Source organism: Rhinolophus sinicus, linkage group LG01 (assembly GCF_036562045.2).
Source record: "Rhinolophus sinicus isolate RSC01 linkage group LG01, ASM3656204v1, whole genome shotgun sequence".
NCBI classification, from domain to species: Eukaryota; Metazoa; Chordata; class Mammalia; order Chiroptera; family Rhinolophidae; genus Rhinolophus; species Rhinolophus sinicus.
The window spans coordinates 66,311,547-66,332,336 of NC_133751.1; the positions used below are offsets into that span (position 1 = coordinate 66,311,547).

At 37.4% G+C, this 20,790-nt stretch overlaps 1 protein-coding gene and 1 non-coding gene across 3 annotated transcripts in view; one reads left to right on the forward strand and one right to left on the reverse strand.

Moving 5' to 3' along the window:
* LSAMP (limbic system associated membrane protein) overlaps nucleotides 1-20,790 on the forward strand; it is a 591,098-nt gene that overhangs the window by 190,834 nt on the left and 379,474 nt on the right. The gene's annotated exons all lie outside the window — the stretch shown is intronic.
* On the reverse strand, nucleotides 18,364-18,470 carry LOC141568184 (U6 spliceosomal RNA). The gene has a single exon (XR_012491228.1). It is a non-coding gene; the product is annotated as a U6 spliceosomal RNA (small nuclear RNA).

Consider the following 20,790-nt stretch of genomic DNA (forward strand, 5'->3'; position numbering starts at 1 on the left):
GAGGTCAGCAACTCTCACAGAAGAATAGCTGGACTAGACTCCCTTTATTCTAGACTTAGACTATCACAGGTGACATGACACAAATGTAAGTCTACTACTAAAGTTTCTAAAGCATAGCTGTACCTAGCCACATGGGGAGAAATAAGCTGAATTCGCTCTCACCTTGTGAATCATCAAAACCATGTCAGTTGAGTGATGGTTATGGGATGTAGCGTCAATGATGCATGGGGTGAGTGGGAACATAAAAGCACAAAACTCCCTCTGTTTTTAAGATTGCAGGTAGAGTGGTATAGCAAGCTACTGAAAAACAAAAAAAAAAAAAAAAAAAAAATGAAAAAAGAAAGAAAGAAAGAAAATAAAAGAAAGAAAGCCATGTTATTATTATTATTGACCACATTTTTTTTCTTAACTCAGCAAATACCAGAACATATGGGATGCCTTGATATCAGGTTTATATTTTCTTAGCTAATTTTAGAGAAGGGGTAGATACTCATAGACTAGAATCTCTGGCTGATTTTATTGGGCACAGGAAAGAGAGAATAGAAAACTGACATGACAACAGGGGGAACGGGTCCTAGCACCATCTACTAAATGAGTTTGTATAAAGGCATGAGACACAGTTAATTTCTTCCTCTTCTTCATGCCTTCCCTTCCTAAATATCTTGCCCCCAAGCTTTGGGTCATGGAGCACTAGGTGCTCTGGACAGGTAGACTCAGAAAATACTGTCTGTTTAGCCACTGTCCCATTACAAGTAACCCACAGCCGCAGTTAGGACATATTTAAGCAGATCACAATTATGCAGGGATAGTAACAGAAATATTTTCAGAATTTTATCTATTTTATGCTTCTGTTCTAGGATCTTAGCCATTTTTCAGAAATGTCAGGCAGAATCAAAATCATGTTGCAATGACCAAAAGCTTGATTAGCTTAGTGAAAGCCCAAAGGATCATGTTGTTTAGTGAGCCTTTGAGGGAGCTGATCCCTTGGTAAGAGAGAACCAGGAAAATCCAAGCCCCAGAATGCCTGGGATAAATATCAGAGCCCTTGCAGGATTCATTAATTTTTTTTTTTTTTAATTTTTATTGGGGAATATTGAGGAACAGTGTGTTTCTCCAGGGCCCATCAGCTCCAAGTCGTTGTCCTTCAGTTTAGTTGCTTGTTCTTCAATCTAGTTGTAGAGGGCACAGCTCAGCTCCAAATCCAGTCGCCACTTTCAGTCTTTAGTTACAGGGGGCACAGCCCACCATCCCATGTGGGAATTGAACCAGCAACCTTATTGTTGAGAGCTTGCGCTCTAAACAACTGAGCCATGCAGCCGCTCCTCATTATTATTTAGGTGGTCATTCCTCCAGACCAGAGCTTCTCAACCTGGGGCGATTTTCCCCCGCCAGGAAATGTTGGCCATGTCTTGAGCCAGTTTTGGTTGTCACATCTTGGTGGAGGAAGGGATAGATACGAATCATATGTAGTGAGTAGAAGCCAGAGACGCTATTAAGCATCTTACTATGCACAGGACTGTCCCTCACAGTAAAGTATTATTCATCCTAAAATGTCAGTAGTGCCAAGGCAGAAAAACCCTCTCAAGCAATTTATTTGGTCTGGACTTTAAATGTCATCCCCTTTGAACCTCTACCCCCACTATCAATTTTAAGACACATTTGAGAACTTGGTTTAGTGTGTTATTGAATTAGGCAGTGATAAAAAGCATGGTCTTTGGAGTTAAATGGACTTGGTTTGAGTCCCAGGCAGTGAGTTGTGTGATCTCTGACCACTTATAATCCTCTCTGAACCTTAGCTACTTTATATACCAGGGGTGCCAAAAAAAAATGTATACAAGTGGACACTTCAGTCAGCGTTGCTCAAGCAGTAGTTCACAGTAATCAGCAGTGTCTGGATGCTGATGGGAACCACTTTGAGCACCTCTTGTAATTGCAGAAGTCAAACGTGACCTGTATTCATCTTTTGTTATTGGTATATATTGAGTATACAGTTTTCCTTTCTTATAATCTGTATACATTTTTTTTTGGTCTCTGTATATAATAGGGCTAACAACCTCTCTAACGTTTCTTGTGAGGACTAAATGCTATTGTGAACATTTAGTAAACGATAGCGAAAATAAATGTAGGGGATGGAAGTATATACCCTGTAATTACAACACCTCCATATTAATTGGGTCAGGAGACTTGTATGGAGTCTATCAACCTGGCACTGTGGTATACATTCCATTCCATAGTTAATTACTTCGTATATAGTGGGAAACCTTCTTGCTCTCCTTTTTTTCCCCTGCTTTGCTCACTGATCAACAATCATTAGCATTGCCACCATAGAAATTAAGCCCTTTCAGGTGCAGTAACATGCACAAAGCTTAGCTCAAAGGAGAGAGTATTTGATGATTTCTTGAATTCATATCTTGCTTTTCATTCAAATATCTCAAGATAAGGAACTTTAAGCAATGGACTGTTTCTGAATACTGTAACATTGAAGGCAAAGTAGGGGCCCAAAAGGTGTTACTAAACATTGAAGTAGCATTCAATACCTTGTTCAATTGTAATCATTCATTTGCTATTATCTTCTGATTTTGGGGGGATGCTTTTTAGCTTGCCCATTTAATAGATGAGAGTTATAAATAAGCCAAGACTTACTGATATATGGTTTAGCTTTTCACAAGTGAAATCAAGCTGTGGGCACCAGCCCCAAAGTGAGAGTCAAGATAAAGGTCAAGATTAGGAATAAGAGGCTTTGGAAAGTCATCTTCCTCACTTTTTCTTTTAGTATTTAGTATTCTTTTCTTTTAGAGTTAATATGAATCTCAAAACATAGTTATTGAAAACAATAGTTTTTTTGTGTTTTAAAGGAAATGCACAGCAGATTTAAAGTCATAAATTACTAATAGTCAGAAAAATCTAACACTAAGCCAAATATACTTCCGGAATAATAAAAAATATTTTTTTGGAGAGAAATAAAATGGGGAAAAAAAGTAACCTTTTACTACAAAGCAAGTTTTTTTGTTTTGTTTTGTTTTTTCTAGTTACCAGTGAATTAGGCTCCATGTATCTTGTCCTTAACGTCTTGATAATAATTAACCTAGAGTAGAGACACACAAGCAATATGCATATGCACTAAGAATTTTAATACTAAACAGCATCATATACATTTACTGAACACCTACTGTGTCCCTGCTGTTATTTTCCCATATGTTCACTCATGTGTGAAAGAGTAGTTTTTGGAAGTGAGATCTAAAAGCCAGAAAGTGAGACTCATTTTAGTCTAAATTCCATCATAGTGTCTGAATTAAAATAATGCAGGCAAGATTTATCTTCCTTTTAATCCAAATATAAGAACAGACTATAGAAGTCACAGGCATTTGGAGATGCACTGTTTTCTCTACATACTAAGGCCACATCTTAGATATACTGTGATCTTTTCTTTAGAGAAAAATGTCTTTTTTTTTTTGCTGTAATTATTCAGATAACTTCATGAAATAACATATACAAGTATATTGCACTGTTTAAAAGTGAGTGACACATAGTAGATATTCAATATAATTTCATTTTCCTTTACTGATATACAGCACTACTTTCACTACTATTACATACTAAAAAAGATTTAGAGATTAAATTACTTAAGGCTTTGGGCAAAATCAAGCTCTTTCTGTCTCTGTTTCTCTCTTCCTCCCTTTTTCCCCATCCCTGACTCCCTTCCTTCTTCCTTACTTCCTTCTGTGCATTCATGCATGTACATGTGTGATTTTTTATGTTAATAAGGACACACTTTATCAGGAAAACAAAAATTTGAATGTTCGCCTGCTTGAGTGTTAGTCTATTTTCTTTGCATTATAATGGCATATCCTAAATTCTATCTTTTAGAATTTTTGTTCTGCAGAAATATAATTATATTTAAAAATATATATCTGTGGTTGAAAAGTTTCATAGATACTGATTTAAAGTCTTTTTTGTTTTGTTTTTTGTTTTTAACAGGACAGATCAGACCCTTTAGTATGCTTATATAGGTTGTGAATTTCCAAAAAGCACGCTATATAAAATACCTCAAACATACCCTAAAGAATCCACATGCTCCATGAAACATAATTTCCGGATGTTCATTACACTTTAGAATTGAAAGTGATGGAAAAAAGGTCTTGTAAAAAAAATAGCAGTTTCCATTTCCATATCAAGAAATGCAAGTACTCATGTCCTCAACTCAAGAGCAGAGATTTAAAAATTAGAATGTGGAAGAAAAGGCAAATTTTGTTTTTCAGAAGAGGCCTTGATTTTGTTATATTTCAGTTGGTACATTTAGAATAAAATTTCTTTTCTAATAACCTACTCTATCAGGACTAATGCAGTCAACTCTGATGTTAATTTTAAGGTTGACTTGTAAACAAGAAGTCATTTTAGTTTGGTGAAATAGGATTCCTTTTTTGAATGACTGACTGACTGACTGAATGAATGAATGAATGAATGAATGAAGTCTTGAAGTCTCCAAGCTGGCTACAATGTCCTTCACCATATTTATCTCTTGTCAAGTTCCACTTTTTTTTATCTATCAGGAAGCATTTGGTCATTTCATGAATTATTCTCTGTGTATTCCCTTTCATTCTTTTTTCTTTCTCTTAATATTCATATCATAAGCAAAGTTAAAGTAAAAAATGAATGAGCCTGTATTCTCCAATCCATGGGATCTGTGATCAGACCTATAAAAACCTAAGACAAGCTCCTATTCAACAGACACAATGGAAGAAAAGTGAACTATCACAGGAACAGGGTGCATAGAGATAGACTGTGCCCTGTGAAGCCAACTCCAAAATCCCTCATCTCACTGTATTTGTGTCTAAGAGTCAAGCCTTAAATTATCCGAGCCAGTACTTGTGCATGTGCCAGCTGCCAGTCAGCAGTTCTTTGCTTGAACCAGATTGTAAGTCCAGCATTTCAAGTGGAGAGTCTCTGAACCAGTCAGCAGGAGAATTTTCTGCTATTAACAGAGCATGTTGCTATGCCTTCTGGAAGTAGGTGGAAAGAATCAAGTAAACTATGTGACTATTACAAATTGAACTGCAAAGTAAAATTCATAGAGGTCACAGAATATCAGTAATTTACCTTAAACTAGTAATTTACTATCATTCCTATCTTGGCCCATTTTCTTCACCCTGCTTCAGTACTTCAAGGTCCATCTTTTCTTGTGTCGCTAGTATAATGAAGTTCATTGTTTCTTAATTAAAATGTGGCTGCACATTTTTTTCTTGCAAGCTCTCCCATCTTTTAATGGCAGTTTTCTTTTCTACACGGTTCCAAGGAATAAGTAAAGGAAGCTGGAAAATCAATCCATTGTACACTTTAACTTTGTCAATGCCATGCAACTTGACAGCACATTGTCACGCATCATGTATCAGGCGGGGGATAGGGAGGGATAAATAAATTTCCCTTGTTTTCTAATTTCTTACTAATGTAGCAAAAGGATGCTTCCAATTGGTGCAGGCCTCTCCCCAGTTTGAGTAGTTCAGCAGCTGCTCAGAAGCTTATCTGACATCCATCAAAGCCCAGCGAGGTTCATTTAACCTAATAGCTCTACTTCCTGGGTGTTTAAGACCTGTGCTCATCAGAGACTCAGGATCTTCCTTGCCTCAGGCAGCAAGTGTACCCTGCTGCTTTAAAAAGAGAGAGAGAGACAGAGACAGAGAGAGAGAGAGAGAGACAGAGAGAGAGAGCGTGCGCACGGGAGGAAAGAAGGAAGGAAGGAAGGGAGGAAGAAGAAAAAAGAAAGCTCCTCAATCTAGTCTCTGGTCTCTTTCTCAGGCTGAACTAGCTGGAACTAGGATTGATTTTTCTCACTTGGAAATTGCAGATGCTCTGCCGCAAGCCAAGGCCTTTATAAAGCATGTGGAAAGCTCCTATAGGGCTCAACAGACTGTCAGCAGGCTTTCCATCTAGATATTGAATGGACCAAATGAACATTTTTCTCTAAACATCTTCGGCTGAAGGGATTTTTACAAATTCCGTTTGTACAAATACAGATGGCTTCACTAAGAGACTACAAACTTTGTTCTTAAAACTAAGGAATCTGATTTTACAATCTGTACCATGTGAGAACAGACATTGAAGAAGTCACATGATCATACATACTACCATTTTCTTGGAAAACTGTTTCCTGGCAATACTAGTGAAATGGCCCCAAACCTGCGATGACTGTGGGATTTGGAGGACTATATTTAGTACTTTTCAGAGATTATCTGATGGCTGCCCAGCATCTTTCCTTGTACTGATTTCGAAACCCACGAGAAGAGCTGTTGTACTTCAATGTGTATTTCTCTAAATGCGCTTAGTTCTGCCCTGCGACTAGGGCCCTAACTTTGAAAGATGAACCACATAATGATCCTCATCTACAAACTGGAGGAATATGTTTCTGGCTGAAGATGTAACAAAGGCGTATCACAGATTCAAGGCTTAAAGGGGTAGACTGTCAAAGGTATGACACCAAACAGAATCACAGGTGTCTTCCAGATATGATTAGAGTACAAATAAGTCTCCTGGAGTGCTAGAGAAATTCCCCAATTATTTACCTGCTGACAGTTTTTTTCCCCCTCTTGACCGATGTCTGAGATATATGGAAATTATATGTTCTGAACTGTGGTGAAAACCCTTTCCTCAACTGTGTCCCTTTTCTGCTCCTTCCCTTTGGTTCATTCTCTCCAAAGAGTCAGTACTGACTTCTCCAGAACACAGGTCCCTTCTCTTTACACAGACTTGCATTTTACTCAGTGCCAGGACTTCTAGCCTTTAATTGTCCCCTTGTACGTGGTTTATGCAACTTAGCTTTTGTTTTTCTAGAGATGTGTCAATTCTTTAATGACCAGGGTTATTATGTTTTTCACTGTTTCTGTAGCCCCAGAAGCCCATGAGTTTCATTAAGCATGTGTGTATTGATGAATTGATTGCTATTCCTTTATGAAATTTAGGGCACTGTTGCTTTGCTAATGTAAAAGCAGCTATGCCCCTCACATAGAAATGGGAGGCTAAATTTAGAAAATTCAGAAGAGGGGAAGATGAAGAACTTGGCTCTCATCAGAACTTGGCTCTCACCAGGCCTGTGCTCCAGGATAGGGAGAAGTTAGATTTTCTCACTCAAGCTCTGTTATGATCAGTGATTGAATTTGTCAGGACTTTGTACCACAAAAAGAACCAGACTTCTTCACTGCATCAAATGTTTAAAAAAAAAAAATCAGGTCTCAGATCTAATTAATAGTCATATAAAAGCCAATTTCACAGTCCATTACTTCAGAGGACCAATACGGGAAATTTGAAGGGGGACTTGAACAAACATGGGCGTTCATGTTTGTGTTCCTTGTAGTGACCCAAGGAAAAAAACTGGAACTTCTTTGTGTCCCTTCACCAACTGATAGTGTTTGGCTCCATTAACCTAGACTATAACACAAAAGAAAAGGAATCAGGAGAAAATTTAAAGCCCAACCTCCTCAGTTTGCTTCATTAATAAGGCTGCAAACTCTTGCTTTCTTCCTCTCCCCCTCCTGTTCTCTTTTCGTTTCATTTAACTGAAGGTAATTCATCTCATTTTAATTAATTTTTACTTGCAGCATTATCATCCTGAGTATAAAGGCAAAAAGTGTTTTTTTTTTGGTTTTTTTTAATTACAATACTAACAGCATTAATTACTAGTACAGTAAATGCTTTGGCACCAAGGAGCTGAGGCAGCAATTGGTGAACATCTCAACAGCTGGCAAAGGCTTAGTCACAAAGGAGAAACCTTTCTCTGGCAAAAATACGAAGACTGTCTTCACGCTGATTGAGCCACAGTTTAATTGAAGATGACGTAGCCTGCGGACTAGGGCCAGCACTATGGCATTACAGGGAAAGGTTATTCACAGAGAATAATCTCTCTGGACTTCTTGCTAGGTTGACTGTCAGATGGGAACCCAGAAATCAAACAAATTTTGAAATATGTGAAAACAACTGCAATGGCATTGCACTACAGGATGGATGAATATGATATCAAATACCTTTTTACCACCCATTTAATTTTTTGCTCTACTAATGAAGAAGTAGTTGCATGATGTGCTAGAAAACCAACACCCAATATTTAATGCATGGCTAGACAGAACTGGCCAGTGTTTGCATATTAACCTGGTAAAGACAGGCAAACTTGTTCCACCGCCAAGCTTAAAAGGCTCAATAAGTATATCACAAAAGTGCCTTCTAAGTGTTTACCTTCTCGCAACTTATGTGTCTTATCTGTTTGGCAACCAAAATGTCATGAAGAAACATCTCTACCACACTGTAGACAGCTCGTAGAACAAATAGGTCCCCATTTCTGCCCCGAAATTTCCTTAATCTGCCAAAAGATTATACACATCCCTGTACCTTTATCATTCTCTACATATAGCTCAGTAATTTCCTCCCAGGCAATCTCCTTTATTTCCAGACATTTCTGTATACTTGTAATTCAGTTGCCCTCTCTTTTTCTCTCTCTATTACATTTTTTAGTTAATAACTGATACTTAAATATTTTTTTAAAAACATACCTGTACCATCTGTATGATCTAAAATTATTTAGGGAAAAAGAGAATCTGGCCTAATAACCTCTGATGCCCTTAGCCTTCTTCGGAAATTCTATTGAACACATCACACCTCTCTTCCCTTTTGAGTTTTGCCATCCTTTTATCCAGTTCATAAAACTTATATATAAAATGATACACTTTATTGCAGTTTAGAATTTTATTTTTATTTTATTATTTTATGTTTTATTTTTGAAAGAGTATATTAAGTAATTTCTTTGTAAATGTAAAATAATTTATAATGATTTTATGTAAAAGTAGCATTTGTGGCCTTATGTATGAATTTAACCACAAATTATAAGTGTTTCTAAAGAAAAGTGTGTTGCCAGTTCTAAATGACTGAATTATAAGTGAAATTTTGGAATGTGTGCTCTGTATATTGGAGCACCGGTATAGTTATTGGTAGTTAACTGTAGTTACTGGTATTCAGAAGCACAACTCAGTGATATCCATATAGCAAATTTATCTCTAGCCTGTCAAAATTTAAAATAAGTAGGAATTTCCAGCTATTTTTCGCTTTGTGGTATTAACATTGATTTGAATTTAGATTTCATTTGTAACTACTCTGAGAATATAACTTCTAGATTTCCTTTTGTTTTTCTTAAACAAGTGAATCAATCTTGTGTTCTTATTTGAGGATGTGAGAGAAAGGCACATGTTTCTGTTCATTTTTCTCTGAATATCTTAATTTGGTAGAATAAGACTATACTTCCCCCCAAGAAAACATTTTCAAAAGAAGTTTTGGTATATGATATTTTGTTCATGAAATTTCCATGAGAAAGCTTACCAACCATAATGGAAAAAAAAAAAAATCAGAGAAAATTAATTGCTGGATATTCAGATTTTTGTAAAACATGACATTTATTTGGATTTTAATTTGTCAAACATTTTTCCTACTTTTTTAATCCAAATGGGTTCACTGATCCCTGGAGCAATGTGATAGAGCTGACATTTCCCAAGTGGTTCCTCAAGTTATCCTTAGAAAGAGCCTGTAGGAAATACTAGATGAGACATTGAATAGACTGCTTGCCCTTAATGGCCCAGCTTCCTTCATGGGTAAAGAAGGAATTAATGTTAGTCATCTTTTGAAAATCCATGCTAGTTTTCTTATGGCACCTACATTTGCTTTAGTTGACACGTTTTCCATATGATAGCACTTAGAATTGACCTCCCTTATTTTGGCAAATTCTTTTCACGTTTAACAAGAACAAACTGATCACCACCGCTACAACAACAACATCGCAATGCTAAAGAGAATCATAGTGATAGCAATAGCTATCATTTAATTGAATACTTACTGTATATACTTACTACTATATGGCACTAACCAATTTATTACCCTCATTTTACATATAAGGTGGTGAGGCTCAGAGGGTTCAATGCTTTGCCCAAAGTGACATGATCAGTAGGATGAAATCTGAACTAAAATCTAGGTCCGTCTGATCCCATAGCCTTAGTTGTAAATATTCTAGTGACACTAATGATGAAATTATACATTTGGGTGTGTCTCTTCAATACCTTTAAGAATGATTAATGTATCACTTAGCCTTGGCAACATTGATTTCTCATCAAATACTATCACACGAGGCTTTATGGAGGGGTATCTTCTCTAATACTTTGCCACCTCTTCAAGACGAGTTTTGATGAATATGGGAAAAACTATGGCCCACACACATACGGAGGATTTAAAAAAACACTACATTTATAGAAACTGATAGCAATGATGTTCTTTCCCTTTTGAAGGCAGGCTCCACTAATCTTGCACATCCCATGTTTTGCCTTTTGGGCCTGACTTACATTATTTTTTTTTTCAAGAAACCCAGCTTGTGTTCATCATGTACAAATATACATCAGTGTGTTTAGATAGCTACATCCTTGTATGTAATTAATGTGAATTAGTAGAATGTTGTATTTTCAGTCTCCTTTACACCAATACCAGTATGGTTGAATTTTGATAAGACTTTTAAAATCACAGCTGTTGCAATGCTAGGAAACATTATATGATTGAAAGTTATGACCCTTTAAAATGTGCATCAACTTTCATTTCCATTGTTCATTACTTAATAGACAACAAACGGGGCTATCTCTTCCATATGTGAGGTGTCATCCATAAAAGTCATATATAGGGTAGCAGATAAGAGAGAAGAGGAAAGGCAGGGCAAGATGATGAGAGAGATAGGAGAGGAGAAACAAAAATAGAGAAGGAGCAGTGGAGAGAAAAATAGCTTGTAAATAAGTAAATAAATAACATCAGTTAAGCAGAGTAAAACTGGACTTTGCACGTTATACTCAATCATTTAACAAATATTTATTTATCACCTGATCTGTATCTGATATATGGAGTCAAGTGAGGGAAATTCTAACCCACAATTATTATATAAATATATATTCTGATTAGTGCTAAGACAAAAATATGCCTGGGAGATGTTCCTTAAATTAGGTAGTCAGGTAAGACCACTTGATGAGAAGTTTCTACCTACATGAAGAGAAGTACGAGAGAAGCTTTTTGGTTTCATTGACAAGCATGTAGGTTATACTGGAAAATGTTTGTAGTATAGCAGAGTCATTTCATGAATCCTGAACAAGTGACTCTGTGATGATTTAGATGCTTCACTACGAAAGGAAGTTGGTTTTAGAGGAACTTGGAACAGAATGGCAAACCCACGTTTCACTCTCAAGAAGAGCCCCTTTCATTTCTTGGTGACAGTAATAGAAGTAATCAGGATAAAACACTGTTTGCATATTTCTGGGGGGGAAAAAAATCCATGACTTAAATTTGTTACATAATGGAGGGAGAAGGAAGGAAGGGCTACAAAAGACAATTCTGTGCTGGTGTGCGTGGAGTGGGGTAGGAATGGGGAATTTGTGGGGCCTGGGTCCTCAGATTCCACTGCAGGAGAGGTTGGAAGAAGGTAGTCTTCCTACTATAATAATACCAGCCTGCATTTTATGAAGCCCATCTGTGGCATGTCTACATTACACACAAAAAAAAGAAGGAACAATAACCCTGGAAGGGATTAAACTACCTAATATATAATTCTGCAAGGAGGTGGGCCATAAAAGGATGAAGAACAGCCAATACTAGATGTCACAGACTCTCGATAAGGGAGTGCTTGTGGTGTTAGGGGCCTTGAGTGATTCTCCCGTGATCAAAAGATAAGTTCTATAGGCCAGAGGATGGTGTCCCTGAGAGACAGTTATGAGAACAGCTTCTGGTGATAAAATAGAGCAAATGGACTGCTCTATCCCTCTAGCAAAGATCAGCAACAGGATGAGAGAGAACCAAGGAGTACCAAAAAGAAAATTTAATTTGCTGGAATCACCTTCTAGTAGAAGTGAAATAAATGGCCATTTGTCAAACTTTGATGTCGTCCCTCTGGGGTAGACAATCAGCTATTTTCAGAAGCTGAGGAGACAGCCTATCGTCTGAGGAGGGGACTTGACTATGAAGCATGAGAGTGATTACCAGCCTGGTACCTAACTTTCAGGACAGTGGGGGAAGGGGGGTGTGGAGATTCGTGGTTGCTGGTCTGTGTAGCTGCTCATGAAGCTTTGGGGGAGAATTAGAGAAACCTGTCAGTTGTTCACTGGTTAAATCAATAATTTTAACCTGTGAAAAAGAAAGATTTGAAATGGTACCAAAAGGAACATTCAATTTTATTTTGAAAGCTGGATAGCTAGATGTACAGAGTATAATTGTGAAAAGATTAAATAAACCAGTCTCAAGGCATAAAATAAAAATTATGGAGGTTAGAGCTTATAGTTTAGATATTGGAAGATGATTTGTAAAATTGAGTACCTGTTTGGAGAACTGATTGTTATTTAAAAGAACGACACATCATAAGTTAAGACAGTTTAGGGTAATGCTTATTTTCTGCATTTTATTAATTTTTTTAAATACACAGAAAATAGGAATATGGTGACTATCCAAATATTCAGTTCCTGGGCTTAACAGTTACCATTTTGTCGTATCATCTATATTTTGATGATTTATTTTAAAGTCAATTAAAAAATCTTATAGTTCAACCCTAATAATGAAGTTTTTAATTTTAAACACACACACACACACACACACACACACACACACACACACACATGAAGTCTGACAATTAAGTTCGTGAACTTGTTGCAGTGATGTTGCTAACCTTTTTTTGATATCACCGGGGTTATTCATTATAAATTTGTACCAACTGGACAAACAGTTAATCAAGTTTACTGCTTGGAAGTGCTGAATAGGCTACGTGAAAAAGTTAGGCGACCTGAACTTTTCACCAACAATTCATGGCTCTTGCATCACAACAGTGCACCAGCTCACATGGCACTGTCTATGAGGGTGTTTTTAGCCAGTAAACAAATAACTGTATTGGACCACCTTCCCTACTCACCTGATCTGGCCCCCAATGACTTCTTTTTTTAACCTGAAGATAAAGGAAATATTGAAAGAAAGACATTCAGGATATCAAAAGTAATACAATGATAGCTCTAATGGCCATTACAGAAAAAGAGTCCAAAATCTCTTTGAAGGGTGGACTAGGCACTGGTGTTGGTGCTTAGCTTCCTAAGGGGAGCATTTTTAAGGTGACTGTAGTGATATTCAGCAATGAAGTCTGTAGTACTTTTTCTAGGATGAGTTTGCGAACTTAATTGTCGGACTTAGTGTGTGTGTGTGTGTGTATTTCCCACATAGCTCCAATACTGTTATTACACTTAACACAAATAACAGTAATTCCTTTGTTTCTTAATTCTATCTACTAGAAGGCCTATATTAATTTTCTAGGGCAGCTACCAATAAACTACCAAAAACTAAGTGGCTTAAAACAATAAATTGATTCTGTCACATTTCTGGAGACCAGAAGTTCAAAATCAAGGTATGGTAGGGATGCACTTCCTCTGAAGTCCCTAGAGGAGTACCCTTTTTCTTGTCTCTTCCAGCTTCTGACAGCTCCAGGTGTACCTTGGATTGTGGTAGCATAGCTTCAATCTCTGCCTGTGCAAGTGGAATTTGCAACTGTGGCTCTGTGTGGTTCCTTTTTCTGTTTGTGTCTTCTCTTAGAAGGACACTAGTCATTGGATTTAGGGGCCACCCTAAATTGAGAATGACCTCAGTTTGAAATTCTTAACTTTATTACATCTGCAAAGAATCTATTTCTCTATAAGTTGACATTCACAGGTACTGAAAATTAGGACTTGGACATGTCTTTGGAGACATATATCCACTACATGGTCCATCTTCAAATTTCCCCCAAATTCTTTCTAACATACTCTTTACAGCTGGTTTGTTCAAATTACTATCAAAATCCATTCAATCGACAAAGTGTTTATTACAAGTTGAGAAAATCTGTTTCCGATCAATAAATCAAAAGTACTGTAAATTCATTCATTTAACAAATATGGATTAATACTAAGCACTCCCTAGAGGCCAGACATACTGTCTTCGTTGCTGGGTATACATACAGTGGTGAACAAAATAGACAGGGATTCACTTGGCAGGTCACTCTGGGCTGACAGCACTATCACAGAGCAATGTGGCCTCACAAGTGTTGCTTCAAGTCCAATGGGCTGAAGGAGTGTCGCTTTCATGCTTGGATGTCAAGTTGCCTTTTTTTGTGTGCCTTTCACTTCTCCAAGGTTGACAGGCTTTTTCTCAGATCTCGGAATTTTTGTCGTGTGTTGCTTCATTGGTTACATGTTAATAGGCACTTTATAAATGAGAATCATCAAAGAGGAGCTAGAAAATAAAAAGGCTGTGAATATTTTCAGAAGATAAAGAACATTTTTAGATCCCTCCAAAATATTGCCTTTTTTTTTTTAACCAAATGTTTATTATGTTATCTAGTACTGGATTCTGTATCCATTTGTCACATTCCATTGGAATCTGTGAGTTGAAAAGTTAATATAAGAAGAAAAGACAGAAACGGAATAAGTGTCTACCCCTCCCTTTTTTAAGGAAGCCCTTAAAAGTATGATTTTTAATATTGCCCACCTGTTTCTTGGATATATTATGCAAGTGATCGAGTGAAGAAATCTTCACTAAAATGCTTGGTTATCCTCAGGTGAAGGGTCTAATTAAGTGAGCATTACTATTTTTATTATTTTGTGGGCATGGTTTAAAATAATTATGGTTGGATTATATGAATAGTTGTTCCTTGAAATAGCTAACCCGGCAGCTTGGTCGGGAGGTTATGATCCTGGAGTCTTCGTCCTGGTTGAGTCATTAAGTAACAGAGAGCACAGTCTAATTAAATTTGACATCCTCACAGAGGGAATCATACCCACAGGTAGTACTGCAGCGTGAAACTTCAGGAAGGATTTTTATTTTTTAAAGAAAGTTCATTAGAAAGAGACTGAGGGGGAAAGTTTGAAAATGAAAATTTATGAAATCAGCAAAGAAGCCACTTTCGAATATTCCCCTAGAGAAAGAATTAGAGCTGCGAAAGTATCAGCCGTTTCCAAAGGGTTGTACAATCTTCTGCACAGTTGGTATGCACAAAGAGTCAGATCTCTGGCAGCCACGATGTGAGACTGAAATCACTATGAACCTTAACAAGTCTCGTGTAGTTAAATATGATCCCGTGCACGCAATGTGTCGTTAGGGAATGTGACCCTTTTTAAAATATTAAACACAACTACTGTAATATCAACATTAAATGCCAGACTTTCAAAAGGGTAACACGCAGTATCACCACACGTATAAAACTCTGTTTCACTTTTTCACATTTCTTTTAAATCTGTTTATATGAACACATAGTTTACATGGTTGAGATACCAGTCTACAGACCATTTTGTGGTTTGGTTTTCTATTTAACATGATAGTCTAAACATTTTCAGTAGCTTTCATATTCTCATATATATTTTTAATGTTTTTAAGTGGCTTCATAATGTTTGAATGAATTCATATACCACACTAAATCAATCTCCTATTTTTTGAAATCTAGATTGGTTTTTATTTTTTATTATGATAGATAAATTTCAATTAATTTTTGACCAATATAAATAGTCTGGTATTATTTAAGTGCTTAATAAGTATTCAAAGATGGGATGAAAACAATGATATTTGTCCTTTCTTGGCTAGAATTACCAGGAATGTCATTCTGAATTTGGAATTTATATTACTTATCCAAAGGGCTGTATATTTTACAGTGTCACCAAATTGTATGAAAACCTTTTACTCTCAACCTCTCCCATATTTGTTATCTGTTAAACAGTTAAAAACAAATCTAGGTTAATAGTTCCTTTAGTTTGAGTGCATTGTATTGTATCTATTACACAAAATAAGAATATTTTTCCCTTTCTACAGTTTATGTATTTTTCAAAAGAGGATTTTTATGGAAAAACCACGGAAGTCCATTTACAAATGAGGGAGCAGGTAAAAGGTGAGAATAGAGGGCAGCAGAGGTAAGGAAGACATGCAATTCCTTCATAGAGCTCGCCCTTGGCTTCTATAAAGTTGCCTTTTTCTCCCCATCCTTTTCTTGTGCCCCAGTATACACTGTTCACATCACAGAACTCCCAAACACAGTTCCTATCGCCCAACTTCACATCCAGAACAGAAGTCCAACCAACAACACTAGAATGCAAAATTTTGAGGTTAAGCCTTTTCTTACCTCACATTTAAATAGCTTCATATAGAAATGTTTTTGTGCCCTGAAGGGGATACTTAAAAATTTCAAAACGAGAACCAAATAAGTAGTTATTAAAAAGTAATTTCATCCTTGGCAGGCGACTGTCAGCCCATAGGATGCAGCATTATGGAAATAAACAAATAGCTTTTTTTTTTTTTTTTTTTTTTTGAAGTCATAAAATAAGCATAACATCACAGAATGCCAGAGCTGGAAGGGGGTTTAGGGATCCCACTCATTTTGTAAATGAGGAACCATGTCCACACAGCTTAGTGTTGGAGCTGGAACTAGAACCTACATTGGGGCAGCATGGTATGTGTGGGGGGATATACAACCCCATCATTATGGATCTTTCTTCCAGAAAGAAAAGCAACCACCAATTCTAGTGGAGGTGAGCCCCATGAGGTGAGACTGGCTCCTCAGTCCCAGCTCATCATAGATGCTTAGTAATTGTCTTCTGGATGAATTTTCACACTGAAACTGTGAACAAGAAGTCTTGAGGAAGAGCGATAGAAAAAGGCCATGTCGATGTGTTTGCTACACCACCTACCCACACATATTCTTGTTCACAGAATGTTACACAGAGGTTTCTGGCTATTGTCTGCAAAGTTTTAAGTGTTCCTCACATCTCTTCAGTGTCTTCAGTGGGGACAGGGGGAGGGGGTGCCCAGTGGCTTGGCCAGTGCCTCACTGAGCACAGCTCTGCCAGCGTCTGCTGTGCACAGCAACTGTCTGTCTGAGATTTTGTGATCATGGAGGTTCTGCCTCTCTCACACACACAGACAGAAACACATCCACACAAACACACATTTGGAAACTACTGGTCTAGATGAGCTATCTCATTTTACAGGCAAACCCGTGGAGCCTCAGACAGGCGGAATGGCTCAGTGACTTCCCTAGCTAGTTGGGAGGTGAGGTGGGAGAATCGAGAGGGCTATACTTTGGAATCCTGAGGTTCTTGGTACAAAATCTGCCTCCATTAGTTTATCAGATTTGTTAACTTGGGCAAGTTACTTAACTTGCTGAGTCTTAATCTTCTTGTTTATAAAATGAGGTATTAGCATTTTAATACAGGCCAGTTTTAAGATAAAATGAAGCAGTTTCTATAAACAAGTAGTTTCAGTATTTTGAATAAATGTGTGGAATATTTTTGTTGTTTTCTTTTTTCTTAGTCTCAGGGTCAGGACTGAAACTATGCTTCCTAAATCCCATGTAATACTCTTTTGACTACAGAATGGCTGCTTATACTGCACATGTCACAACCGTTTTCATTCGTGCTTGATTATAGCAGTTAGATAAGTGGCCCCAAATCCCTTATCTCATTCCTCGGTTCCAGTTTGATAAATACAAATCCTGAAACTCCTAAAGGTATGATATCTGAGAATCCATAATGGCTGCTCCATCACACAACAAATCCTGATGCCTGATAGGAATAAGACATGGGTGTCTTGAACTGTCCACCTTCTTTAATGTGTGGCAGCACAAAATTTCCCTAAGTCCCAATACTCTCCTTTTCAGTGACTGATAAATTATCCTCTATTATACATTTTCCCACATTTAGCTTCTGTCCCAACCTAGGTTCTTCTCTTGTCATTGCTCCTCTTCCTTTGATTCTGTGTTCCTTTTAGAACCATCTTCTAGCATGCGTGTATGTGTGTGTGTGTGTATTACACATAATACATATTGTGTATATATATAATATACAAACACGTGTACACATACATATACACACATATGTAAATGACAATGCAAAATGGCAAAACACTGTTAAAATGTATGTAGTTCTTTTGCTACTATGGCTCAAGGGCAGAAACATAAACTGTTACCAGTAAAACATTTGAACCAATTTAGAATACAGTTAAAGAGCTGAAGACTGATTGCATGGATTAAAAATGAAAGCAGAAGGGAGACAGATGCAGCCCATTTAGGAGAGAATTGCCCGGTCGTGGGAGGTTAGCAGTGAATTCCACGCATTTGCTGGGCAGAGAAGACCTCAGTGCTGTAACACTGGGAGGCATATTTGACAAATCTGTATCAAAACTGTTGGCAGGTGGGGGTGGTGATGGGCTAAGGGAGAGGCAGTGGTGGCAAGGGGAGTTTTAACTTAAACAGTAAAATTGTGAGTATATTCTAGTAACAAATAACTAGGAGAACCCCACTCTTTCTGTACTGTCTTAAACAGAGCTCATCAGATAAAGCCTGTTATCATCATCCTTGCGCAGGGGCCATGCTAATCTTCTCTGTATCGTTCCAATTTTAGTATATGTGCTGCTAAAGCGAGCACAGCCTGTTATCATCTATTGCATTCCATAGGTAACATATTGACATTTGATCCATGTTATAATATTTCCTTCTGGAATAAATTACATAGTTTGTATCTTCTTTCTCCTAAATCCATGAGCTGTTGGGAAAGTCTGCCTTTTCCCACATCTCATGGGCCCTACTGCTCTTGGAAGGTGACAACATGGAAAGAAGAGTCCTACTCCTTCCTCTCTGCCCAACTAACTCCCCAAACTTGACTCCCGCTGCTGAATGCCAGAATCACATGAGTCAGGGCCCTTTGCTTTCTTGCATTGTCAGATTGCTCAGTAGCATCTTCACATGCTGAAAGTTGTAAAATGTGGTATCCTTTCACCTGAACTACTTTGGGAATAAAAGCTTCTCCTAAATGCTGTGAACTAAATATGACTACTCCCTGCATTATGGCCTTGGGTGGGAGCCCCTGTGGGGTTCTCACAGTCCCCCTAATTCCCCACCCCAGCCCCAGGCAGATATAAGCAGTGTGGTACAGAGGTTGGGAACAAAAGCACCAGGATTAGAAATACCTGATTTCAAACATTAAACTGGGAAAATTACCTAAGCTTTCTAATCCTCAGTTTTGTCATTTGTAATTGAAGATAATAGTATCTTCACAGAGCTTTTGTACAAAATAAATAAGTGAATACCATATAAAATATTTAGCACAGTACTTGACCCGTGGCAGTGCTTTAAAACAAAACAATAGAAAACTGTAATCCTATGTACTTCTTCCCACAAGGCTGTAACCTCCTAGGGGCAGAGACTGTGTCTAAACACCTGTGCAGGACATAGCAGACAACTGATTAATTTGGAAGTCATGAATGCAAGATGTATGCATTTAAAAACAAATCATCAAACTAGAGCTCAGAAGATTAAATAACTTACCCAAAGTCATCCCTTGTTAGAAGAGTTGGAATTTGAGGCCAGATATATTTTATTATACGCTGCCAGTCAGTCTTCTATAACATAAATGCTTTTTTTAGTTTCTTTGCTTTGTGGAGGGTTGGCTCTTGCTTTTCCAAGCATGATTCTGTGAGCTCTACAGGCTTGGTGATGAAAACAGCCATAAATCCTTGGGACTCAATGTTAAAGTGTTTTGGCTCAATTACCTGCATGAATTTATTTGTTTGGTGAAGGTGGGAGCTCATACCACAGCAGCCACCAGCAGTGAGAATTAATCTCCTGAGTCTTAATTAAAACAGTCTTTGGAGAATACAACTGCCTCAGGAAGTGCCAGAAATCTCATTTGAAAGCTTCCTGATTGTGATATTTCCAATGTCATATTGCAGATTCAAGAAACTTGGGTGTTTGAAATAAGCTTAGGATAAGAACAGCCTCACTTTAACTGCTTATCTTAACCACCAAACCGTCTGTTCTGCTCCCATCATGGTTTCTGAACAGCACATAAGAACAAACGTTCCTCTCTCGGTGTCCCAGTTTTGCATCTGAACATGATCTATTTCCAAAGTAGTTTATTTCTCTCCTTTCCCCATCAAGTAAAGCAGAAACTGGCTGTGAACATTTCAACAGAATTGAAAGAATCTTCACGTCTTCCTAATACCTCCTCCCCAACACTCCTCCCTAAATATCTCATTTTAAACTCAGAGTTATGGCAGTGAAGTTTTTTTTCTTTTTACCATTCACATCCAATTCATTACTACGCCTACTAATTTTTTTCCTAAACAGTTTCTTATATATCTCCCTCCTCTTTACCTCATGCATTAGATATTTTTTTTTCTGTTTCTCTTCTTTTAGATTATTTCATGCCCATACTGTCTCAGACAAGATGTAAAAGTAATTGGCTTTAGATAATAAAGCAGGGCTACCAGGGAAAAAAAAAACACAAAACCAAAAAAGCCAAGAAGCTAATTTGATCCTATGCTCTATTACAAGATGTACATTATCCAGAACAAGGGCAGTGAATGTCACTTTTCTTTTCTGTCCTCATCAGAGCATACCTAAAGTAGTGCATTCAATTCTGGCCACATTTAAAGAACATCAAGAAACTGACGGAGTTCCATTACAGAGTGATCCAGATGGCAATGGGCCTGGAAGTCATGGGAGGTAAGGGACAAGTTAAAAACCCTAAGGAAATTTCTTTGGAAAAAAAAAAGAGGCTAAAGGGTACAGACAAACCAAGATTTAAAGGTATGATACATAGTATGAGGATTAAACTTACTTGCAACGATAAAACTTGAACCACTGATTGGAAACTAAGGATAAGTGGATTTCAGATCCATCTAAGGAAGAATTTTCTAATATTTGAACTACATAAGAAGGGTTAAGTACTTTTGTGAGCTTGTAAC